At 43.0% G+C, this 23,291-nt stretch overlaps 10 non-coding genes across 10 annotated transcripts; all 10 read right to left on the bottom strand.

The window, feature by feature from the left end:
• Nucleotides 1-242: 242 nt before the first annotated feature.
• LOC142280369 (U2 spliceosomal RNA) lies at nt 243-433 on the bottom strand. Its single transcript, XR_012742658.1, has one exon. It is a non-coding gene; the product is annotated as a U2 spliceosomal RNA (small nuclear RNA).
• A 1,387-nt stretch (nt 434-1,820) lies between these two features.
• On the bottom strand, nt 1,821-2,011 carry LOC142280368 (U2 spliceosomal RNA). Its single transcript, XR_012742657.1, has one exon. It is a non-coding gene; the product is annotated as a U2 spliceosomal RNA (small nuclear RNA).
• Nucleotides 2,012-3,398: 1,387 nt separating this feature from the next.
• Nucleotides 3,399-3,589, bottom strand: LOC142280367 (U2 spliceosomal RNA). The gene has a single exon (XR_012742656.1). It is a non-coding gene; the product is annotated as a U2 spliceosomal RNA (small nuclear RNA).
• Nucleotides 3,590-4,976: 1,387 nt separating this feature from the next.
• LOC142280365 (U2 spliceosomal RNA) lies at nt 4,977-5,167 on the bottom strand. The gene has a single exon (XR_012742654.1). It is a non-coding gene; the product is annotated as a U2 spliceosomal RNA (small nuclear RNA).
• A 1,387-nt stretch (nt 5,168-6,554) lies between these two features.
• LOC142280419 (U2 spliceosomal RNA) lies at nt 6,555-6,739 on the bottom strand. The gene has a single exon (XR_012742705.1). It is a non-coding gene; the product is annotated as a U2 spliceosomal RNA (small nuclear RNA).
• Nucleotides 6,740-13,501: 6,762 nt separating this feature from the next.
• On the bottom strand, nt 13,502-13,692 carry LOC142280364 (U2 spliceosomal RNA). Its single transcript, XR_012742653.1, has one exon. It is a non-coding gene; the product is annotated as a U2 spliceosomal RNA (small nuclear RNA).
• A 1,387-nt stretch (nt 13,693-15,079) lies between these two features.
• LOC142280363 (U2 spliceosomal RNA) lies at nt 15,080-15,270 on the bottom strand. Its single transcript, XR_012742652.1, has one exon. It is a non-coding gene; the product is annotated as a U2 spliceosomal RNA (small nuclear RNA).
• Nucleotides 15,271-16,657: 1,387 nt separating this feature from the next.
• Nucleotides 16,658-16,848, bottom strand: LOC142280394 (U2 spliceosomal RNA). Its single transcript, XR_012742682.1, has one exon. It is a non-coding gene; the product is annotated as a U2 spliceosomal RNA (small nuclear RNA).
• A 1,387-nt stretch (nt 16,849-18,235) lies between these two features.
• LOC142280362 (U2 spliceosomal RNA) lies at nt 18,236-18,426 on the bottom strand. Its single transcript, XR_012742651.1, has one exon. It is a non-coding gene; the product is annotated as a U2 spliceosomal RNA (small nuclear RNA).
• Nucleotides 18,427-19,813: 1,387 nt separating this feature from the next.
• Nucleotides 19,814-19,998, bottom strand: LOC142280418 (U2 spliceosomal RNA). Its single transcript, XR_012742704.1, has one exon. It is a non-coding gene; the product is annotated as a U2 spliceosomal RNA (small nuclear RNA).
• Nucleotides 19,999-23,291: the final 3,293 nt, after the last annotated feature.

Genomic DNA, 23,291 nt, shown 5'->3' with positions numbered 1-23,291 from the left:
TAAGACAGAGAACTGCAGCACGGGGACATAGCCGAGTTGGTCAGGTTGAGTGGTGATGAGTTTGCTATTTGGATGAATAAAGAAAGTCAAAAGTGTGAAAGATAAAAAACAAAAGGAGGAAGTGTGAAAAGTGAATGGGCCAAATTGAGGTGCATATGAAGACGTATGCTTTCTTCCAATTCATTAAATCGGGCTAATATGAATCAGGTGAATTGAGTTCTGCTTTTGGAAACTGGGTTAAGAAGGGGTGCACCGTTCCTGGAGGTACTGCAATACCAGGTCAATGCGTGGAGTGGACAGAGCAAGCTCTTTTTCCATCTCCCTGTTCTAAAAATCCATTTAATATATGGTCCCCAGATAGGGGACGTATCAGATATTAAACTGATAAGAACAGATACTACACTTGATCTTAGCCAAAAGGCCGAGAAGCGATAACCAGAATTGGTTTGGGCCTCGAGTGGCACCCTGGCCTATGCCGGACACATCTTAGGGAGAGAGAGCGAGAGGGAGACAAACCCACGCCTACACAAGACATTTTGTCACCCAAGCCAACCCTTGAAAAGGCTGCTTTGCAGAGCAAAAACAAGAAGAATGGTGCGTTTTGCAGCCGCCGCCCACTGCAATGAATCTGAATAACTCCTCCTTTAGGGCGCAAGCAACTCCCCTCCCCCTTGCAGTCTTTCCAATTCACGATACAAAAAGACGGACAGGACAGGTTGCCTGACTTTCCGTCACTGCCACCCTTTGCCATCCTTACCCGTAGAAAGCCCTTTCATCATCCCCAAACCCTAATCTTTTCCCTTTCCTTCCCAGCCCCCAAACCCTGCCCTCTGTACCTTTCTCACCACCCGCTTCCCTTCTCCTGTCATCCCCCTACCACCCGGGAAAAAAAGAGATTGCCCCCTCCTTCCACTAGCCCACCCTCCCACCCAAAGAACAACTTCTTCTGCGCAGCTTGTTTTCTAGGCAGCAGCGCTATTGTGATGTCATCGGGGGGCATTGTGACAAGCCGCCAGTGTTCCGTCTCTTCATGTTGTGCACAGTTCAAACGGAAAATACATCAACAGGCAGACTACAGAAAAGCTTACTATCAAAGGTTAGAGGGGGGCTTTCTCAGAGGGCTTTTTACAGTTTTTCTATTCCCAATTAGCCGTTTAAGTGTACTTATTGAAAGTAGTAATTCTTTCATAGGCCGCCCTTTCTTAGTATTTGACGTTCCTTATATTGCGGTATGAGGCTTCGCAGTAGGTTGCAAACATTCATCACCCATGACTGTCCCCAATTGAGCTCAGAAGCTCAATGTCTATCATGACCTCTCTTTTAGAATGTCCAAGAGCAAGCAAACTATTCCTCCAGGAGAGGGCGCCAACAGACTACTAAAGAGATCATCATTACTCAAAGAAAACCCCAAAAACCAATGCATGATAGGAATAAACAGGTAACTTTCTTTGGAGTGGAAGCGGAGAGATCGCACCAGATGCCAATTCTAGATCTTATCACACCTGTGGTCACTGCAGCAGCAGGTGAATCCACTTTGTCCAAAAGGGATCTATTCCATTCAATTGCAAATGATCTAGATAAGACAGAGAACTGCAGCACGGGGACATAGCCGAGTTGGTCAGGTTGAGTGGTGATGAGTTTGCTATTTGGATGAATAAAGAAAGTCAAAAGTGTGAAAGATAAAAAACAAAAGGAGGAAGTGTGAAAAGTGAATGGGCCAAATTGAGGTGCATATGAAGACGTATGCTTTCTTCCAATTCATTAAATCGGGCTAATATGAATCAGGTGAATTGAGTTCTGCTTTTGGAAACTGGGTTAAGAAGGGGTGCACCGTTCCTGGAGGTACTGCAATACCAGGTCAATGCGTGGAGTGGACAGAGCAAGCTCTTTTTCCATCTCCCTGTTCTAAAAATCCATTTAATATATGGTCCCCAGATAGGGGACGTATCAGATATTAAACTGATAAGAACAGATACTACACTTGATCTTAGCCAAAAGGCCGAGAAGCGATAACCAGAATTGGTTTGGGCCTCGAGTGGCACCCTGGCCTATGCCGGACACATCTTAGGGAGAGAGAGCGAGAGGGAGACAAACCCACGCCTACACAAGACATTTTGTCACCCAAGCCAACCCTTGAAAAGGCTGCTTTGCAGAGCAAAAACAAGAAGAATGGTGCGTTTTGCAGCCGCCGCCCACTGCAATGAATCTGAATAACTCCTCCTTTAGGGCGCAAGCAACTCCCCTCCCCCTTGCAGTCTTTCCAATTCACGATACAAAAAGACGGACAGGACAGGTTGCCTGACTTTCCGTCACTGCCACCCTTTGCCATCCTTACCCGTAGAAAGCCCTTTCATCATCCCCAAACCCTAATCTTTTCCCTTTCCTTCCCAGCCCCCAAACCCTGCCCTCTGTACCTTTCTCACCACCCGCTTCCCTTCTCCTGTCATCCCCCTACCACCCGGGAAAAAAAGAGATTGCCCCCTCCTTCCACTAGCCCACCCTCCCACCCAAAGAACAACTTCTTCTGCGCAGCTTGTTTTCTAGGCAGCAGCGCTATTGTGATGTCATCGGGGGGCATTGTGACAAGCCGCCAGTGTTCCGTCTCTTCATGTTGTGCACAGTTCAAACGGAAAATACATCAACAGGCAGACTACAGAAAAGCTTACTATCAAAGGTTAGAGGGGGGCTTTCTCAGAGGGCTTTTTACAGTTTTTCTATTCCCAATTAGCCGTTTAAGTGTACTTATTGAAAGTAGTAATTCTTTCATAGGCCGCCCTTTCTTAGTATTTGACGTTCCTTATATTGCGGTATGAGGCTTCGCAGTAGGTTGCAAACATTCATCACCCATGACTGTCCCCAATTGAGCTCAGAAGCTCAATGTCTATCATGACCTCTCTTTTAGAATGTCCAAGAGCAAGCAAACTATTCCTCCAGGAGAGGGCGCCAACAGACTACTAAAGAGATCATCATTACTCAAAGAAAACCCCAAAAACCAATGCATGATAGGAATAAACAGGTAACTTTCTTTGGAGTGGAAGCGGAGAGATCGCACCAGATGCCAATTCTAGATCTTATCACACCTGTGGTCACTGCAGCAGCAGGTGAATCCACTTTGTCCAAAAGGGATCTATTCCATTCAATTGCAAATGATCTAGATAAGACAGAGAACTGCAGCACGGGGACATAGCCGAGTTGGTCAGGTTGAGTGGTGATGAGTTTGCTATTTGGATGAATAAAGAAAGTCAAAAGTGTGAAAGATAAAAAACAAAAGGAGGAAGTGTGAAAAGTGAATGGGCCAAATTGAGGTGCATATGAAGACGTATGCTTTCTTCCAATTCATTAAATCGGGCTAATATGAATCAGGTGAATTGAGTTCTGCTTTTGGAAACTGGGTTAAGAAGGGGTGCACCGTTCCTGGAGGTACTGCAATACCAGGTCAATGCGTGGAGTGGACAGAGCAAGCTCTTTTTCCATCTCCCTGTTCTAAAAATCCATTTAATATATGGTCCCCAGATAGGGGACGTATCAGATATTAAACTGATAAGAACAGATACTACACTTGATCTTAGCCAAAAGGCCGAGAAGCGATAACCAGAATTGGTTTGGGCCTCGAGTGGCACCCTGGCCTATGCCGGACACATCTTAGGGAGAGAGAGCGAGAGGGAGACAAACCCACGCCTACACAAGACATTTTGTCACCCAAGCCAACCCTTGAAAAGGCTGCTTTGCAGAGCAAAAACAAGAAGAATGGTGCGTTTTGCAGCCGCCGCCCACTGCAATGAATCTGAATAACTCCTCCTTTAGGGCGCAAGCAACTCCCCTCCCCCTTGCAGTCTTTCCAATTCACGATACAAAAAGACGGACAGGACAGGTTGCCTGACTTTCCGTCACTGCCACCCTTTGCCATCCTTACCCGTAGAAAGCCCTTTCATCATCCCCAAACCCTAATCTTTTCCCTTTCCTTCCCAGCCCCCAAACCCTGCCCTCTGTACCTTTCTCACCACCCGCTTCCCTTCTCCTGTCATCCCCCTACCACCCGGGAAAAAAAGAGATTGCCCCCTCCTTCCACTAGCCCACCCTCCCACCCAAAGAACAACTTCTTCTGCGCAGCTTGTTTTCTAGGCAGCAGCGCTATTGTGATGTCATCGGGGGGCATTGTGACAAGCCGCCAGTGTTCCGTCTCTTCATGTTGTGCACAGTTCAAACGGAAAATACATCAACAGGCAGACTACAGAAAAGCTTACTATCAAAGGTTAGAGGGGGGCTTTCTCAGAGGGCTTTTTACAGTTTTTCTATTCCCAATTAGCCGTTTAAGTGTACTTATTGAAAGTAGTAATTCTTTCATAGGCCGCCCTTTCTTAGTATTTGACGTTCCTTATATTGCGGTATGAGGCTTCGCAGTAGGTTGCAAACATTCATCACCCATGACTGTCCCCAATTGAGCTCAGAAGCTCAATGTCTATCATGACCTCTCTTTTAGAATGTCCAAGAGCAAGCAAACTATTCCTCCAGGAGAGGGCGCCAACAGACTACTAAAGAGATCATCATTACTCAAAGAAAACCCCAAAAACCAATGCATGATAGGAATAAACAGGTAACTTTCTTTGGAGTGGAAACGGAGAGATCGCACCAGATGCCAATTCTAGATCTTATCACACCTGTGGTCACTGCAGCAGCAGGTGAATCCACTTTGTCCAAAAGGGATCTATTCCATTCAATTGCAAATGATCTAGATAAGACAGAGAACTGCAGCACGGGGACATAGCCGAGTTGGTCAGGTTGAGTGGTGATGAGTTTGCTATTTGGATGAATAAAGAAAGTCAAAAGTGTGAAAGATAAAAAACAAAAGGAGGAAGTGTGAAAAGTGAATGGGCCAAATTGAGGTGCATATGAAGACGTATGCTTTCTTCCAATTCATTAAATCGGGCTAATATGAATCAGGTGAATTGAGTTCTGCTTTTGGAAACTGGGTTAAGAAGGGGTGCACCGTTCCTGGAGGTACTGCAATACCAGGTCAATGCGTGGAGTGGACAGAGCAAGCTCTTTTTCCATCTCCCTGTTCTAAAAATCCATTTAATATATGGTCCCCAGATAGGGGACGTATCAGATATTAAACTGATAAGAACAGATACTACACTTGATCTTAGCCAAAAGGCCGAGAAGCGATAACCAGAATTGGTTTGGGCCTCGAGTGGCACCCTGGCCTATGCCGGACACATCTTAGGGAGAGAGAGCGAGAGGGAGACAAACCCACGCCTACACAAGACATTTTGTCACCCAAGCCAACCCTTGAAAAGGCTGCTTTGCAGAGCAAAAACAAGAAGAATGGTGCGTTTTGCAGCCGCCGCCCACTGCAATGAATCTGAATAACTCCTCCTTTAGGGCGCAAGCAACTCCCCTCCCCCTTGCAGTCTTTCCAATTCACGATACAAAAAGACGGACAGGACAGGTTGCCTGACTTTCCGTCACTGCCACCCTTTGCCATCCTTACCCGTAGAAAGCCCTTTCATCATCCCCAAACCCTAATCTTTTCCCTTTCCTTCCCAGCCCCCAAACCCTGCCCTCTGTACCTTTCTCACCACCCGCTTCCCTTCTCCTGTCATCCCCCTACCACCCGGGAAAAAAAGAGATTGCCCCCTCCTTCCACTAGCCCACCCTCCCACACAAAGAACAACTTCTTCTGCGCAGCTTGTTTTCTAGGCAGCAGCGCTATTGTGATGTCATCGGGGGGCATTGTGACAAGCCGCCAGTGTTCCGTCTCTTCATGTTGTGCACAGTTCAAACGGAAAATACATCAACAGGCAGACTACAGAAAAGCTTACTATCAAAGGTTAGAGGGGGGCTTTCTCAGAGGGCTTTTTACAGTTTTTCTATTCCCAATTAGCCGTTTAAGTGTACTTATTGAAAGTAGTAATTCTTTCATAGGCCGCCCTTTCTTAGTATTTGACGTTCCTTATATTGCGGTATGAGGCTTCGCAGTAGGTTGCAAACATTCATCACCCATGACTGTCCCCAATTGAGCTCAGAAGCTCAATGTCTATCATGACCTCTCTTTTAGAATGTCCAAGAGCAAGCAAACTATTCCTCCAGGAGAGGGCGCCAACAGACTACTAAAGAGATCATCATTACTCAAAGAAAACCCCAAAAACCAATGCATGATAGGAATAAACAGGTAACTTTCTTTGGAGTGGAAGCGGAGAGATCGCACCAGATGCCAATTCTAGATCTTATCACACCTGTGGTCACTGCAGCAGCAGGTGAATCCACTTTGTCCAAAAGGGATCTATTCCATTCAATTGCAAATGATCTAGATAAGACAGAGAACTGCAGCACGGGGACATAGCCGAGTTGGTCAGGTTGAGTGGTGATGAGTTTGCTATTTGGATGAATAAAGAAAGTCAAAAGTGTGAAAGATAAAAAACAAAAGGAGGAAGTGTGAAAAGTGAATGGGCCAAATTGAGGTGCATATGAAGACGTATGCTTTCTTCCAATTCATTAAATCGGGCTAATATGAATCAGGTGAATTGAGTTCTGCTTTTGGAAACTGGGTTAAGAAGGGGTGCACCGTTCCTGGAGGTACTGCAATACCAGGTCAATGCGTGGAGTGGACAGAGCAAGCTCTTTTTCCATCTCCCTGTTCTAAAAATCCATTTAATATATGGTCCCCAGATAGGGGACGTATCAGATATTAAACTGATAAGAACAGATTTTTTTTTAACTTGGAAGTACCTAAAACAAGGTACACCCGTTTATTATTGGATATAAAAGTACATTACATTAAAAACATTCCATTTTACAACATTTTCTGTGATTACATCTGTATCTCAATTACAAAATATCAAAACATCATTTACATTTGTATTACATATAGTAAGCAGTCTACATATTACAAGTCCTTTACACTGCAGGGCTTCACTCCTATAAAGAACACTATCCACAATTCCTTTACACTCAACCTATAAATTATATACAAAAATTGGTCCTTTAAATTGCGGAGTTCCACTCCTTTACAAACCACTGTTTCGATAAAATGACATTTTTCTTCTTGTCCAGAATATAATACAGATACATATCACTAAAAGCCAAATCTATAACATCCTGCACAGATAAAACATCATGCTTAAAAAGAAGGATGTTCCTGGCCTTCCACAGAGCTTCCTTGACTGTGCTGATTGTCTTCCATGCGATAATCTTCTTATTGACGGTGGGACATTCCACATACCCGAATAAAACAGCCTCAAAAGTCAAATCTCTGATGTCCGTCATTTTTTGCAATAAAGGAAAAATTCGTGTCCATATTTGTCGTGCAAAAGAACAAGTCCATAAAATATGTAGTACCGTCTCATCTCCGAAGCATCTTTCCCTTGGACATCTGGCAGTAGTCACAAGTCCTCTTCTGTGTTGGAATGCTCTGCATGGAAGACAATCATGCACACAGCTCCAGGCCAGGTCCTTCTGGGAATTAAAAAGGTACGATGCATTAATATTTTGAAATATTTCAACACACTTAATTTCATTAAAATTCCCAATCTGTGTTATTGGCTGTTTATCCTTAAAACACTTTAAAATCTTCTTGCTGTCTTTTATATCCTCTACAATTTTCCCTTTCAAATCATAAGAATTAACAATAGTTTCCAAAATAACATAACTATCTGGCATATTAAAAGCGTACGGGGAACTTAAAACCGTTTGAAACCAACCAAGACGTCTCATAAAATAACCCGTATTAAAACGAATAAAATATGACCAGTAGTTAGATTTTGAAAGGGCATTAAAACACAAAACAAAAAACCTTATATAAACAAAAGCTCTAAAATCTGGAAAATCTTTGCCACCTTTTTCTTTAGGTTTAATTACCACTTCTCTTTTTAATTTCTCCATCTTAGAATTCCAAAAAAAAGTAAAACACGCTTTGATGATCTGGTTAAAAATTCGTGTGGGAGGGGGAAAGACAAGGCTCAAATACAACAACAAAGGAAGAATGACCATTTTTATAATTAAAACCTTCCCTTCCATCGTCAGCTTTCGTAGCCTCCACATACACAGCTTTTGATTCACCTTTTGTGCAATGACCTCCCAACTTTCTTTCCCTTTATTTGTCTCATTAAAAATCACCCCTAAAATCTTCACAGAATCACATTCAGGTACTGGAATATCATTTAGTGTCATATTCCCCACATTTAGAATACCGCTTTTGTTTAAATTAACCTTAAAACCGGACCCACAACAAAAATATTCTACTTGTTTCAACGCTTTCCTAATAGACAGAGCATCTTTACAAATTACCACCACATCATCCATGTAGCCCGTTACCTTAGCTTCCAAACCACCTCCCCCCGGCAACGGGATACCACGGATCTGTTTATCTCTCCTTAAAGCACAAAGTAATGGTTCAAGGGCACACACAAATAATAAAGGGGACAATGGGCAACCTTGTTTAACCCCAGAGTTTAAAACCACCTCCTTCGTTTTAAAACCATTAACTAAAATTTTACTTGTACAATTGTGATAAAATGCTTTAAGAGACAATAAAAATCCTTCAGGTATTCCCATGCGTGATAAAACCTTAAATAGGAACTGATGTGACACTCTGTCAAAGGCTTTCTCGAAGTCTAAGGACAGGACCGCCAACTGACTCCCCCTTGACTTTGTGTCATCAATCACATCTTTGATTAAATTTAAGTTTTCCCACACACTCCTTCCCGGTATACCGCACACTTGATTTATATGAATTATATTCTCTATCACTTTTTTCAATCTAGTTGCACATATTTTTGCCAGTATTTTGTAATCACAATTTAAAAGAGTGATAGGTCTCCAATTTTTGAGACTAGATTTGTCTCCTATTTTATGTATGAGGGAAACCTCACCCCTCCTCCATGAGGTGGGGAGAATTTTTGTTCTAAAAACCTCACTAAAAACAGAAAACAAATCCTCTTGTAAAATGTCATAAAAGGTGGAATAAAACTCTATAGGTATGCCATCGGGTCCCGGTACTTTACCAGCCTTAAAACTCCCCACCGCGTCTGATACCTCTTCCTCACTCAGGTCCTGTATTAAAGATTCTTGTGAAACAGGGTCAAGACTGATGGAAATATCATCTAAAATACTTTCTGTAAAACAATTATCAATACTTTTTGTGTTAAAAAGCTCAGAATAATACTCATAGACTTTGGCTAAAATCCCCTCTATATTTTGTTCACCTTCCATAGAATTGATAAAAACCCGCTTTTCCACCATACATTTAAAAAAATACCTCGAACAAGTTTCATTATTTTCAATATGTTTAACCTTAGCATGAAAAATAAGCTCTTTCCCTTTTTGTTCTAGTGTGTGGTGGATTTCATTTTTTAGGTCACTAATATCTTTCTCCACATCCATATCATTATTTCTTAATTTATATAAGGTTTGTAACCTGGTAGTAAGTTGGGTATAAAATTCTCTCTTTTCCTTTACCTTCTGTGCTCCTGCCTTAATAAAAAAATCTTTTATATTTTTTTTCATTTTTTCCCACCACCTGCTGATGGGAATACGAGGGTCTCTTATTCTCTTAAAATATAAATAGAAATTAGTAAAATCAGTTAAAATTTGAGGGTCTTCTAAAAGGGAGATATTTAACTTCCAAGAACCTTTCCCTTTTTTAAAAAGATCATCATGTTTTACATGAAAGGATAATAATTTATGGTCAGAAAATGCATTAGTTAGAAGCTCACATTTAAAAGGCAGCACGGACTTTGAGCAGAAAATAAAATCAATCCTGGAGCTACAGTTAACATTACTCCATGTCACCCAGTCCTGCAATGGTAAATCTCTATTACATTCCTTAAAAACATCGTTTAATCTAAAATCCAGCACAATGTTTCTAAGCATAAAAGAAGTTTTATCATAATTTCTGCTTGTTGCGCTGGAAAGTCTTTTCTCACCACCGAGAATGCAATTAAAATCACCTGCTAAGACCATCGGGGTAGAGTCATTAAGAAATAAGGGTAACATATCTAACATTTCAGCTCTTTCTTGCTTGTCTGCGGATCCATAAAAATTTAAAAATTGCCATTTGTAACCATCAATAACAGCTTGAACTAATAAAATTCTGCCAGGTAAAATCTCTTGAACAGAATCAATAAAAGCATTCCCCCTAAAAAGAATGGCGACCCCTGCTGACTTGGACCCATTTGACCCCGACCACACTGAGGGTCCATATGTCCAATCTTTCTGATACTCATGGTAATTTAAACTGTGTGATATAGAACACTCTTGTAAAAAGAATACAGTTGCAGTCAGAGTAGTAAGAAAATCAAACATCGCCACTCTTTTTGCCTGCGTTTTAAGCCCTCTCACATTTAGAGACACACCTTTAACCCCTGCCATAAGAGAAAAGAAGAAGGAAATTAAATATTTCTAAACTCTTACCTCAGCTGGTTCAGACTTCTCCTTCAGAGTAGGATTGATCGTCGGAGATGACCGTTTGCAAGGAGTCCGTATCTGAGGACTCCCCATTGGTTAACGTCTCAGGCTGCACACCTCCCGGGACAAACTGAGTTCTCATTCTAGTAATTTGCATCTGGTCAGCTGACCCGTCTCCCTGCTCCAGACACTCCATCCCATCTCCTTTAAGGGAATGGTCAGGGAGAGTCTCATCGAGCACACGCGCCTCGGGTGTAATCAGCACATTGACCGGGGTCTCCGGGATCACGGAGGCAGCCACCCCAGTCCCCATCTCCATTTCTGAAGAGGATAGGGTAACTCCCTCCTGCTGACACGCCATTGGGTTCCCACCATCATCCGGAGGGTCCGGAGGGGGTACTACCTCAGGTTCCCTCTGAGACCCCTGCAACTTACGTCTCTTCGGCCCAGAAGTCTGGCATCTGGGATTCATCCCGGGAGTACACGAAAACGAGGATTGGCCTTTGGCAGATACTTCTGGCCTCTCTACGGAGGCCGCCTCCGGCCTTCTGCCCTGCCGTTCCCTCCTTTCCTTCGCCATTTCATCCGACACGGGGACGCCTTCTGCAGCCTGAGTTTGTTTGCTTGGCTCATCTCCGGCTCTCTCTCCATCCTCCTTTCCCACAGGCCTGTCCGAACCAGCCGAGGGTTGGCCAGGGGCCGAGGGCTTCTCCACTCGTGATTTTCCCCAGACATTCCTGTAGGGACATTTAAAAAAAGAGTGAGTGTTTGACATACAATTAGTACATATGCTTCCTTTTGGACATTTATCAGTCTTATGATCTTTACCTCCACAAGAAACACAAGTCACATCACAATCAGAATGTCCATATTTTTTACATTTGCGACAAAAGGGAGGCATACCATTAAAAAAAAGGTCGCCATTCGTATTACCTATTTTAAAACGGGCTGGAGGCAAACGTATACCTCCTGCTACCGTAGGGTCCTTAATACAAGTGACAACATACCTCCATTTACTACTACATATGCCACATTCATTCATTACCTTCCCTTGACATACCACCTTAGAAAAAAAATTATTAAGGAATGAAGTAATTTCAGTCTCAGTCACATAAGGGGAGTAAATTTTAACAATAAGAGTCTTTACATCGTCAATTTTGTGTTCTACAATAGTTATACCTTTAAGGGATGGTTTCTTTTGTAAAATCACATCCGGATCCTTAGCTTTAGTACAGAAATCTCGGTGGATACCCTCTCCTGTAAAGGTAATATCGAACACACCTCGTCGAGGGTAGTCCTGGATGGCCAAGATTTCCTGTTTACGCACTGAGAAGGTGCGTTCAAGCACCTCTCCCACGACATATCTTAGGCCACGACCATCACTCCCTCCTTTATCGAAGTATACCCGTACCGTATGCTTTAGGCGAGCATAGGTGGGAATATCGCCAGGATCCGCATCCATGGCAACGGGGGATTTTCCGCAACAAAATACTCACTGGAAAATCCAAAGATAATCCAGATGAGCGATCGCAACTCGTTGTCTGGGGACTAAGCCCACCTCCCAAAAGCAGCAGAGGATTGGATCCCACTACAAGAGTGGGACCCGCACCTAAGGCCAAAAGGCGGGGTACCCCAGACACCCAATGTGCTACAACCAGATGCTAGCAAGATTACCAACACCCGATCGCAGCCAAAAGGCCGAGAAGCGATAACCAGAATTGGTTTGGGCCTCGAGTGGCACCCTGGCCTATGCCGGACACATCTTAGGGAGAGAGAGCGAGAGGGAGACAAACCCACGCCTACACAAGACATTTTGTCACCCAAGCCAACCCTTGAAAAGGCTGCTTTGCAGAGCAAAAACAAGAAGAATGGTGCGTTTTGCAGCCGCCGCCCACTGCAATGAATCTGAATAACTCCTCCTTTAGGGCGCAAGCAACTCCCCTCCCCCTTGCAGTCTTTCCAATTCACGATACAAAAAGACGGACAGGACAGGTTGCCTGACTTTCCGTCACTGCCACCCTTTGCCATCCTTACCCGTAGAAAGCCCTTTCATCATCCCCAAACCCTAATCTTTTCCCTTTCCTTCCCAGCCCCCAAACCCTGCCCTCTGTACCTTTCTCACCACCCGCTTCCCTTCTCCTGTCATCCCCCTACCACCCGGGAAAAAAAGAGATTGCCCCCTCCTTCCACTAGCCCACCCTCCCACCCAAAGAACAACTTCTTCTGCGCAGCTTGTTTTCTAGGCAGCAGCGCTATTGTGATGTCATCGGGGGGCATTGTGACAAGCCGCCAGTGTTCCGTCTCTTCATGTTGTGCACAGTTCAAACGGAAAATACATCAACAGGCAGACTACAGAAAAGCTTACTATCAAAGGTTAGAGGGGGGCTTTCTCAGAGGGCTTTTTACAGTTTTTCTATTCCCAATTAGCCGTTTAAGTGTACTTATTGAAAGTAGTAATTCTTTCATAGGCCGCCCTTTCTTAGTATTTGACGTTCCTTATATTGCGGTATGAGGCTTCGCAGTAGGTTGCAAACATTCATCACCCATGACTGTCCCCAATTGAGCTCAGAAGCTCAATGTCTATCATGACCTCTCTTTTAGAATGTCCAAGAGCAAGCAAACTATTCCTCCAGGAGAGGGCGCCAACAGACTACTAAAGAGATCATCATTACTCAAAGAAAACCCCAAAAACCAATGCATGATAGGAATAAACAGGTAACTTTCTTTGGAGTGGAAGCGGAGAGATCGCACCAGATGCCAATTCTAGATCTTATCACACCTGTGGTCACTGCAGCAGCAGGTGAATCCACTTTGTCCAAAAGGGATCTATTCCATTCAATTGCAAATGATCTAGATAAGACAGAGAACTGCAGCACGGGGACATAGCCGAGTTGGTCAGGTTGAGTGGTGATGAGTTTGCTATTTGGATGAATAAAGAAAGTCAAAAGTGTGAAAGATAAAAAACAAAAGGAGGAAGTGTGAAAAGTGAATGGGCCAAATTGAGGTGCATATGAAGACGTATGCTTTCTTCCAATTCATTAAATCGGGCTAATATGAATCAGGTGAATTGAGTTCTGCTTTTGGAAACTGGGTTAAGAAGGGGTGCACCGTTCCTGGAGGTACTGCAATACCAGGTCAATGCGTGGAGTGGACAGAGCAAGCTCTTTTTCCATCTCCCTGTTCTAAAAATCCATTTAATATATGGTCCCCAGATAGGGGACGTATCAGATATTAAACTGATAAGAACAGATACTACACTTGATCTTAGCCAAAAGGCCGAGAAGCGATAACCAGAATTGGTTTGGGCCTCGAGTGGCACCCTGGCCTATGCCGGACACATCTTAGGGAGAGAGAGCGAGAGGGAGACAAACCCACGCCTACACAAGACATTTTGTCACCCAAGCCAACCCTTGAAAAGGCTGCTTTGCAGAGCAAAAACAAGAAGAATGGTGCGTTTTGCAGCCGCCGCCCACTGCAATGAATCTGAATAACTCCTCCTTTAGGGCGCAAGCAACTCCCCTCCCCCTTGCAGTCTTTCCAATTCACGATACAAAAAGACGGACAGGACAGGTTGCCTGACTTTCCGTCACTGCCACCCTTTGCCATCCTTACCCGTAGAAAGCCCTTTCATCATCCCCAAACCCTAATCTTTTCCCTTTCCTTCCCAGCCCCCAAACCCTGCCCTCTGTACCTTTCTCACCACCCGCTTCCCTTCTCCTGTCATCCCCCTACCACCCGGGAAAAAAAGAGATTGCCCCCTCCTTCCACTAGCCCACCCTCCCACCCAAAGAACAACTTCTTCTGCGCAGCTTGTTTTCTAGGCAGCAGCGCTATTGTGATGTCATCGGGGGGCATTGTGACAAGCCGCCAGTGTTCCGTCTCTTCATGTTGTGCACAGTTCAAACGGAAAATACATCAACAGGCAGACTACAGAAAAGCTTACTATCAAAGGTTAGAGGGGGGCTTTCTCAGAGGGCTTTTTACAGTTTTTCTATTCCCAATTAGCCGTTTAAGTGTACTTATTGAAAGTAGTAATTCTTTCATAGGCCGCCCTTTCTTAGTATTTGACGTTCCTTATATTGCGGTATGAGGCTTCGCAGTAGGTTGCAAACATTCATCACCCATGACTGTCCCCAATTGAGCTCAGAAGCTCAATGTCTATCATGACCTCTCTTTTAGAATGTCCAAGAGCAAGCAAACTATTCCTCCAGGAGAGGGCGCCAACAGACTACTAAAGAGATCATCATTACTCAAAGAAAACCCCAAAAACCAATGCATGATAGGAATAAACAGGTAACTTTCTTTGGAGTGGAAGCGGAGAGATCGCACCAGATGCCAATTCTAGATCTTATCACACCTGTGGTCACTGCAGCAGCAGGTGAATCCACTTTGTCCAAAAGGGATCTATTCCATTCAATTGCAAATGATCTAGATAAGACAGAGAACTGCAGCACGGGGACATAGCCGAGTTGGTCAGGTTGAGTGGTGATGAGTTTGCTATTTGGATGAATAAAGAAAGTCAAAAGTGTGAAAGATAAAAAACAAAAGGAGGAAGTGTGAAAAGTGAATGGGCCAAATTGAGGTGCATATGAAGACGTATGCTTTCTTCCAATTCATTAAATCGGGCTAATATGAATCAGGTGAATTGAGTTCTGCTTTTGGAAACTGGGTTAAGAAGGGGTGCACCGTTCCTGGAGGTACTGCAATACCAGGTCAATGCGTGGAGTGGACAGAGCAAGCTCTTTTTCCATCTCCCTGTTCTAAAAATCCATTTAATATATGGTCCCCAGATAGGGGACGTATCAGATATTAAACTGATAAGAACAGATACTACACTTGATCTTAGCCAAAAGGCCGAGAAGCGATAACCAGAATTGGTTTGGGCCTCGAGTGGCACCCTGGCCTATGCCGGACACATCTTAGGGAGAGAGAGCGAGAGGGAGACAAACCCACGCCTACACAAGACATTTTGTCACCCAAGCCAACCCTTGAAAAGGCTGCTTTGCAGAGCAAAAACAAGAAGAATGGTGCGTTTTGCAGCCGCCGCCCACTGCAATGAATCTGAATAACTCCTCCTTTAGGGCGCAAGCAACTCCCCTCCCCCTTGCAGTCTTTCCAATTCACGATACAAAAAGACGGACAGGACAGGTTGCCTGACTTTCCGTCACTGCCACCCTTTGCCATCCTTACCCGTAGAAAGCCCTTTCATCATCCCCAAACCCTAATCTTTTCCCTTTCCTTCCCAGCCCCCAAACCCTGCCCTCTGTACCTTTCTCACCACCCGCTTCCCTTCTCCTGTCATCCCCCTACCACCCGGGAAAAAAAGAGATTGCCCCCTCCTTCCACTAGCCCACCCTCCCACCCAAAGAACAACTTCTTCTGCGCAGCTTGTTTTCTAGGCAGCAGCGCTATTGTGATGTCATCGGGGGGCATTGTGACAAGCCGCCAGTGTTCCGTCTCTTCATGTTGTGCACAGTTCAAACGGAAAATACATCAACAGGCAGACTACAGAAAAGCTTACTATCAAAGGTTAGAGGGGGGCTTTCTCAGAGGGCTTTTTACAGTTTTTCTATTCCCAATTAGCCGTTTAAGTGTACTTATTGAAAGTAGTAATTCTTTCATAGGCCGCCCTTTCTTAGTATTTGACGTTCCTTATATTGCGGTATGAGGCTTCGCAGTAGGTTGCAAACATTCATCACCCATGACTGTCCCCAATTGAGCTCAGAAGCTCAATGTCTATCATGACCTCTCTTTTAGAATGTCCAAGAGCAAGCAAACTATTCCTCCAGGAGAGGGCGCCAACAGACTACTAAAGAGATCATCATTACTCAAAGAAAACCCCAAAAACCAATGCATGATAGGAATAAACAGGTAACTTTCTTTGGAGTGGAAGCGGAGAGATCGCACCAGATGCCAATTCTAGATCTTATCACACCTGTGGTCACTGCAGCAGCAGGTGAATCCACTTTGTCCAAAAGGGATCTATTCCATTCAATTGCAAATGATCTAGATAAGACAGAGAACTGCAGCACGGGGACATAGCCGAGTTGGTCAGGTTGAGTGGTGATGAGTTTGCTATTTGGATGAATAAAGAAAGTCAAAAGTGTGAAAGATAAAAAACAAAAGGAGGAAGTGTGAAAAGTGAATGGGCCAAATTGAGGTGCATATGAAGACGTATGCTTTCTTCCAATTCATTAAATCGGGCTAATATGAATCAGGTGAATTGAGTTCTGCTTTTGGAAACTGGGTTAAGAAGGGGTGCACCGTTCCTGGAGGTACTGCAATACCAGGTCAATGCGTGGAGTGGACAGAGCAAGCTCTTTTTCCATCTCCCTGTTCTAAAAATCCATTTAATATATGGTCCCCAGATAGGGGACGTATCAGGTATTAAACTGATAAGAACAGATACTACACTTGATCTTAGCCAAAAGGCCGAGAAGCGATAACCAGAATTGGTTTGGGCCTCGAGTGGCACCCTGGCCTATGCCGGACACATCTTAGGGAGAGAGAGCGAGAGGGAGACAAACCCACGCCTACACAAGACATTTTGTCACCCAAGCCAACCCTTGAAAAGGCTGCTTTGCAGAGCAAAAACAAGAAGAATGGTGCGTTTTGCAGCCGCCGCCGACTGCAATGAATCTGAATAACTCCTCCTTTAGGGCGCAAGCAACTCCCCTCCCCCTTGCAGTCTTTCCAATTCACGATACAAAAAGACGGACAGGACAGGTTGCCTGACTTTCCGTCACTGCCACCCTTTGCCATCCTTACCCGTAGAAAGCCCTTTCATCATCCCCAAACCCTAATCTTTTCCCTTTCCTTCCCAGCCCCCAAACCCTGCCCTCTGTACCTTTCTCACCACCCGCTTCCCTTCTCCTGTCATCCCCCTACCACCCGGGAAAAAAAGAGATTGCCCCCTCCTTCCACTAGCCCACCCTCCCACCCAAAGAACAACTTCTTCTGCGCAGCTTGTTTTCTAGGCAGCAGCGCTATTGTGATGTCATCGGGGGGCATTGTGACAAGCCGCCAGTGTTCCGTCTCTTCATGTTGTGCACAGTTCAAACGGAAAATACATCAACAGGCAGACTACAGAAAAGCTTACTATCAAAGGTTAGAGGGGGGCTTTCTCAGAGGGCTTTTTACAGTTTTTCTATTCCCAATTAGCCGTTTAAGTGTACTTATTGAAAGTAGTAATTCTTTCATAGGCCGCCCTTTCTTAGTATTTGACGTTCCTTATATTGCGGTATGAGGCTTCGCAGTAGGTTGCAAACATTCATCACCCATGACTGTCCCCAATTGAGCTCAGAAGCTCAATGTCTATCATGACCTCTCTTTTAGAATGTCCAAGAGCAAGCAAACTATTCCTCCAGGAGAGGGCGCCAACAGACTACTAAAGAGATCATCATTACTCAAAGAAAACCCCAAAAACCAATGCATGATAGGAATAAACAGGTAACTTTCTTTGGAGTGGAAGCGGAGAGATCGCACCAGATGCCAATTCTAGATCTTATCACACCTGTGGTCACTGCAGCAGCAGGTGAATCCACTTTGTCCAAAAGGGATCTATTCCATTCAATTGCAAATGATCTAGATAAGACAGAGAACTGCAGCACGGGGACATAGCCGAGTTGGTCAGGTTGAGTGGTGATGAGTTTGCTATTTGGATGAATAAAGAAAGTCAAAAGTGTGAAAGATAAAAAACAAAAGGAGGAAGTGTGAAAAGTGAATGGGCCAAATTGAGGTGCATATGAAGACGTATGCTTTCTTCCAATTCATTAAATCGGGCTAATATGAATCAGGTGAATTGAGTTCTGCTTTTGGAAACTGGGTTAAGAAGGGGTGCACCGTTCCTGGAGGTACTGCAATACCAGGTCAATGCGTGGAGTGGACAGAGCAAGCTCTTTTTCCATCTCCCTGTTCTAAAAATCCATTTAATATATGGTCCCCAGATAGGGGACGTATCAGATATTAAACTGATAAGAACAGATACTACACTTGATCTTAGCCAAAAGGCCGAGAAGCGATAACCAGAATTGGTTTGGGCCTCGAGTGGCACCCTGGCCTATGCCGGACACATCTTAGGGAGAGAGAGCGAGAGGGAGACAAACCCACGCCTACACAAGACATTTTGTCACCCAAGCCAACCCTTGAAAAGGCTGCTTTGCAGAGCAAAAACAAGAAGAATGGTGCGTTTTGCAGCCGCCGCCCACTGCAATGAATCTGAATAACTCCTCCTTTAGGGCGCAAGCAACTCCCCTCCCCCTTGCAGTCTTTCCAATTCACGATACAAAAAGACGGACAGGACAGGTTGCCTGACTTTCCGTCACTGCCACCCTTTGCCATCCTTACCCGTAGAAAGCCCTTTCATCATCCCCAAACCCTAATCTTTTCCCTTTCCTTCCCAGCCCCCAAACCCTGCCCTCTGTACCTTTCTCACCACCCGCTTCCCTTCTCCTGTCATCCCCCTACCACCCGGGAAAAAAAGAGATTGCCCCCTCCTTCCACTAGCCCACCCTCCCACCCAAAGAACAACTTCTTCTGCGCAGCTTGTTTTCTAGGCAGCAGCGCTATTGTGATGTCATCGGGGGGCATTGTGACAAGCCGCCAGTGTTCCGTCTCTTCATGTTGTGCACAGTTCAAATGGAAAATACATCAACAGGCAGACTACAGAAAAGCTTACTATCAAAGGTTAGAGGGGGGCTTTCTCAGAGGGCTTTTTACAGTTTTTCTATTCCCAATTAGCCGTTTAAGTGTACTTATTGAAAGTAGTAATTCTTTCATAGGCCGCCCTTTCTTAGTATTTGACGTTCCTTATATTGCGGTATGAGGCTTCGCAGTAGGTTGCAAACATTCATCACCCATGACTGTCCCCAATTGAGCTCAGAAGCTCAATGTCTATCATGACCTCTCTTTTAGAATGTCCAAGAGCAAGCAAACTATTCCTCCAGGAGAGGGCGCCAACAGACTACTAAAGAGATCATCATTACTCAAAGAAAACCCCAAAAACCAATGCATGATAGGAATAAACAGGTAACTTTCTTTGGAGTGGAAGCGGAGAGATCGCACCAGATGCCAATTCTAGATCTTATCACACCTGTGGTCACTGCAGCAGCAGGTGAATCCACTTTGTCCAAAAGGGATCTATTCCATTCAATTGCAAATGATCTAGATAAGACAGAGAACTGCAGCACGGGGACATAGCCGAGTTGGTCAGGTTGAGTGGTGATGAGTTTGCTATTTGGATGAATAAAGAAAGTCAAAAGTGTGAAAGATAAAAAACAAAAGGAGGAAGTGTGAAAAGTGAATGGGCCAAATTGAGGTGCATATGAAGACGTATGCTTTCTTCCAATTCATTAAATCGGGCTAATATGAATCAGGTGAATTGAGTTCTGCTTTTGGAAACTGGGTTAAGAAGGGGTGCACCGTTCCTGGAGGTACTGCAATACCAGGTCAATGCGTGGAGTGGACAGAGCAAGCTCTTTTTCCATCTCCCTGTTCTAAAAATCCATTTAATATATGGTCCCCAGATAGGGGACGTATCAGATATTAAACTGATAAGAACAGATTTTTTTTTAACTTGGAAGTACCTAAAACAAGGTACACCCGTTTATTATTGGATATAAAAGTACATTACATTAAAAACATTCCATTTTACAACATTTTCTGTGATTACATCTGTATCTCAATTACAAAATATCAAAACATCATTTACATTTGTATTACATATAGTAAGCAGTCTACATATTACAAGTCCTTTACACTGCAGGGCTTCACTCCTATAAAGAACACTATCCACAATTCCTTTACACTCAACCTATAAATTATATACAAAAATTGGTCCTTTAAATTGCGGAGTTCCACTCCTTTACAAACCACTGTTTCGATAAAATGACATTTTTCTTCTTGTCCAGAATATAATACAGATACATATCACTAAAAGCCAAATCTATAACATCCTGCACAGATAAAACATCATGCTTAAAAAGAAGGATGTTCCTGGCCTTCCACAGAGCTTCCTTGACTGTGCTGATTGTCTTCCATGCGATAATCTTCTTATTGACGGTGGGACATTCCACATACCCGAATAAAACAGCCTCAAAAGTCAAATCTCTGATGTCCGTCATTTTTTGCAATAAAGGAAAAATTCGTGTCCATATTTGTCGTGCAAAAGAACAAGTCCATAAAATATGTAGTACCGTCTCATCTCCGAAGCATCTTTCCCTTGGACATCTGGCAGTAGTCACAAGTCCTCTTCTGTGTTGGAATGCTCTGCATGGAAGACAATCATGCACACAGCTCCAGGCCAGGTCCTTCTGGGAATTAAAAAGGTACGATGCATTAATATTTTGAAATATTTCAACACACTTAATTTCATTAAAATTCCCAATCTGTGTTATTGGCTGTTTATCCTTAAAACACTTTAAAATCTTCTTGCTGTCTTTTATATCCTCTACAATTTTCCCTTTCAAATCATAAGAATTAACAATAGTTTCCAAAATAACATAACTATCTGGCATATTAAAAGCGTACGGGGAACTTAAAACCGTTTGAAACCAACCAAGACGTCTCATAAAATAACCCGTATTAAAACGAATAAAATATGACCAGTAGTTAGATTTTGAAAGGGCATTAAAACACAAAACAAAAAACCTTATATAAACAAAAGCTCTAAAATCTGGAAAATCTTTGCCACCTTTTTCTTTAGGTTTAATTACCACTTCTCTTTTTAATTTCTCCATCTTAGAATTCCAAAAAAAAGTAAAACACGCTTTGATGATCTGGTTAAAAATTCGTGTGGGAGGGGGAAAGACAAGGCTCAAATACAACAACAAAGGAAGAATGACCATTTTTATAATTAAAACCTTCCCTTCCATCGTCAGCTTTCGTAGCCTCCACATACACAGCTTTTGATTCACCTTTTGTGCAATGACCTCCCAACTTTCTTTCCCTTTATTTGTCTCATTAAAAATCACCCCTAAAATCTTCACAGAATCACATTCAGGTACTGGAATATCATTTAGTGTCATATTCCCCACATTTAGAATACCGCTTTTGTTTAAATTAACCTTAAATCCGGACCCACAACAAAAATATTCTACTTGTTTCAACGCTTTCCTAATAGACAGAGCATCTTTACAAATTACCACCACATCATCCATGTAGCCCGTTACCTTAGCTTCCAAACCACCTCCCCCCGGCAACGGGATACCACGGATCTGTTTATCTCTCCTTAAAGCACAAAGTAATGGTTCAAGGGCACACACAAATAATAAAGGGGACAATGGGCAACCTTGTTTAACCCCAGAGTTTAAAACCACCTCCTTCGTTTTAAAACCATTAACTAAAATTTTACTTGTACAATTGTGATAAAATGCTTTAAGAGACAATAAAAATCCTTCAGGTATTCCCATGCGTGATAAAACCTTAAATAGGAACTGATGTGACACTCTGTCAAAGGCTTTCTCGAAGTCTAAGGACAGGACCGCCAACTGACTCCCCCTTGACTTTGTGTCATCAATCACATCTTTGATTAAATTTAAGTTTTCCCACACACTCCTTCCCGGTATACCGCACACTTGATTTATATGAATTATATTCTCTATCACTTTTTTCAATCTAGTTGCACATATTTTTGCCAGTATTTTGTAATCACAATTTAAAAGAGTGATAGGTCTCCAATTTTTGAGACTAGATTTGTCTCCTATTTTATGTATGAGGGAAACCTCACCCCTCCTCCATGAGGTGGGGAGAATTTTTGTTCTAAAAACCTCACTAAAAACAGAAAACAAATCCTCTTGTAAAATGTCATAAAAGGTGGAATAAAACTCTATAGGTATGCCATCGGGTCCCGGTACTTTACCAGCCTTAAAACTCCCCACCGCGTCTGATACCTCTTCCTCACTCAGGTCCTGTATTAAAGATTCTTGTGAAACAGGGTCAAGACTGATGGAAATATCATCTAAAATACTTTCTGTAAAACAATTATCAATACTTTTTGTGTTAAAAAGCTCAGAATAATACTCATAGACTTTGGCTAAAATCCCCTCTATATTTTGTTCACCTTCCATAGAATTGATAAAAACCCGCTTTTCCACCATACATTTAAAAAAATACCTCGAACAAGTTTCATTATTTTCAATATGTTTAACCTTAGCATGAAAAATAAGCTCTTTCCCTTTTTGTTCTAGTGTGTGGTGGATTTCATTTTTTAGGTCACTAATATCTTTCTCCACATCCATATCATTATTTCTTAATTTATATAAGGTTTGTAACCTGGTAGTAAGTTGGGTATAAAATTCTCTCTTTTCCTTTACCTTCTGTGCTCCTGCCTTAATAAAAAAATCTTTTATATTTTTTTTCATTTTTTCCCACCACCTGCTGATGGGAATACGAGGGTCTCTTATTCTCTTAAAATATAAATAGAAATTAGTAAAATCAGTTAAAATTTGAGGGTCTTCTAAAAGGGAGATATTTAACTTCCAAGAACCTTTCCCTTTTTTAAAAAGATCATCATGTTTTACATGAAAGGATAATAATTTATGGTCAGAAAATGCATTAGTTAGAAGCTCACATTTAAAAGGCAGCACGGACTTTGAGCAGAAAATAAAATCAATCCTGGAGCTACAGTTAACATTACTCCATGTTACCCAGTCCTGCAATGGTAAATCTCTATTACATTCCTTAAAAACATCATTTAATCTAAAATCCAGCACAATGTTTCTAAGCATAAAAGAAGTTTTATCATAATTTCTGCTTGTTGCGCTGGAAAGTCTTTTCTCACCACCGAGAATGCAATTAAAATCACCTGCTAAGACCATCGGGGTAGAGTCATTAAGAAATAAGGGTAACATATCTAACATTTCAGCTCTTTCTTGCTTGTCTGCGGATCC

Source organism: Anomaloglossus baeobatrachus, unplaced genomic scaffold (assembly GCF_048569485.1).
Source record: "Anomaloglossus baeobatrachus isolate aAnoBae1 unplaced genomic scaffold, aAnoBae1.hap1 Scaffold_451, whole genome shotgun sequence".
Taxonomy (NCBI): domain Eukaryota; kingdom Metazoa; phylum Chordata; class Amphibia; order Anura; family Aromobatidae; genus Anomaloglossus; species Anomaloglossus baeobatrachus.
This window is presented reverse-complemented; position numbering and strand designations above follow the sequence as displayed.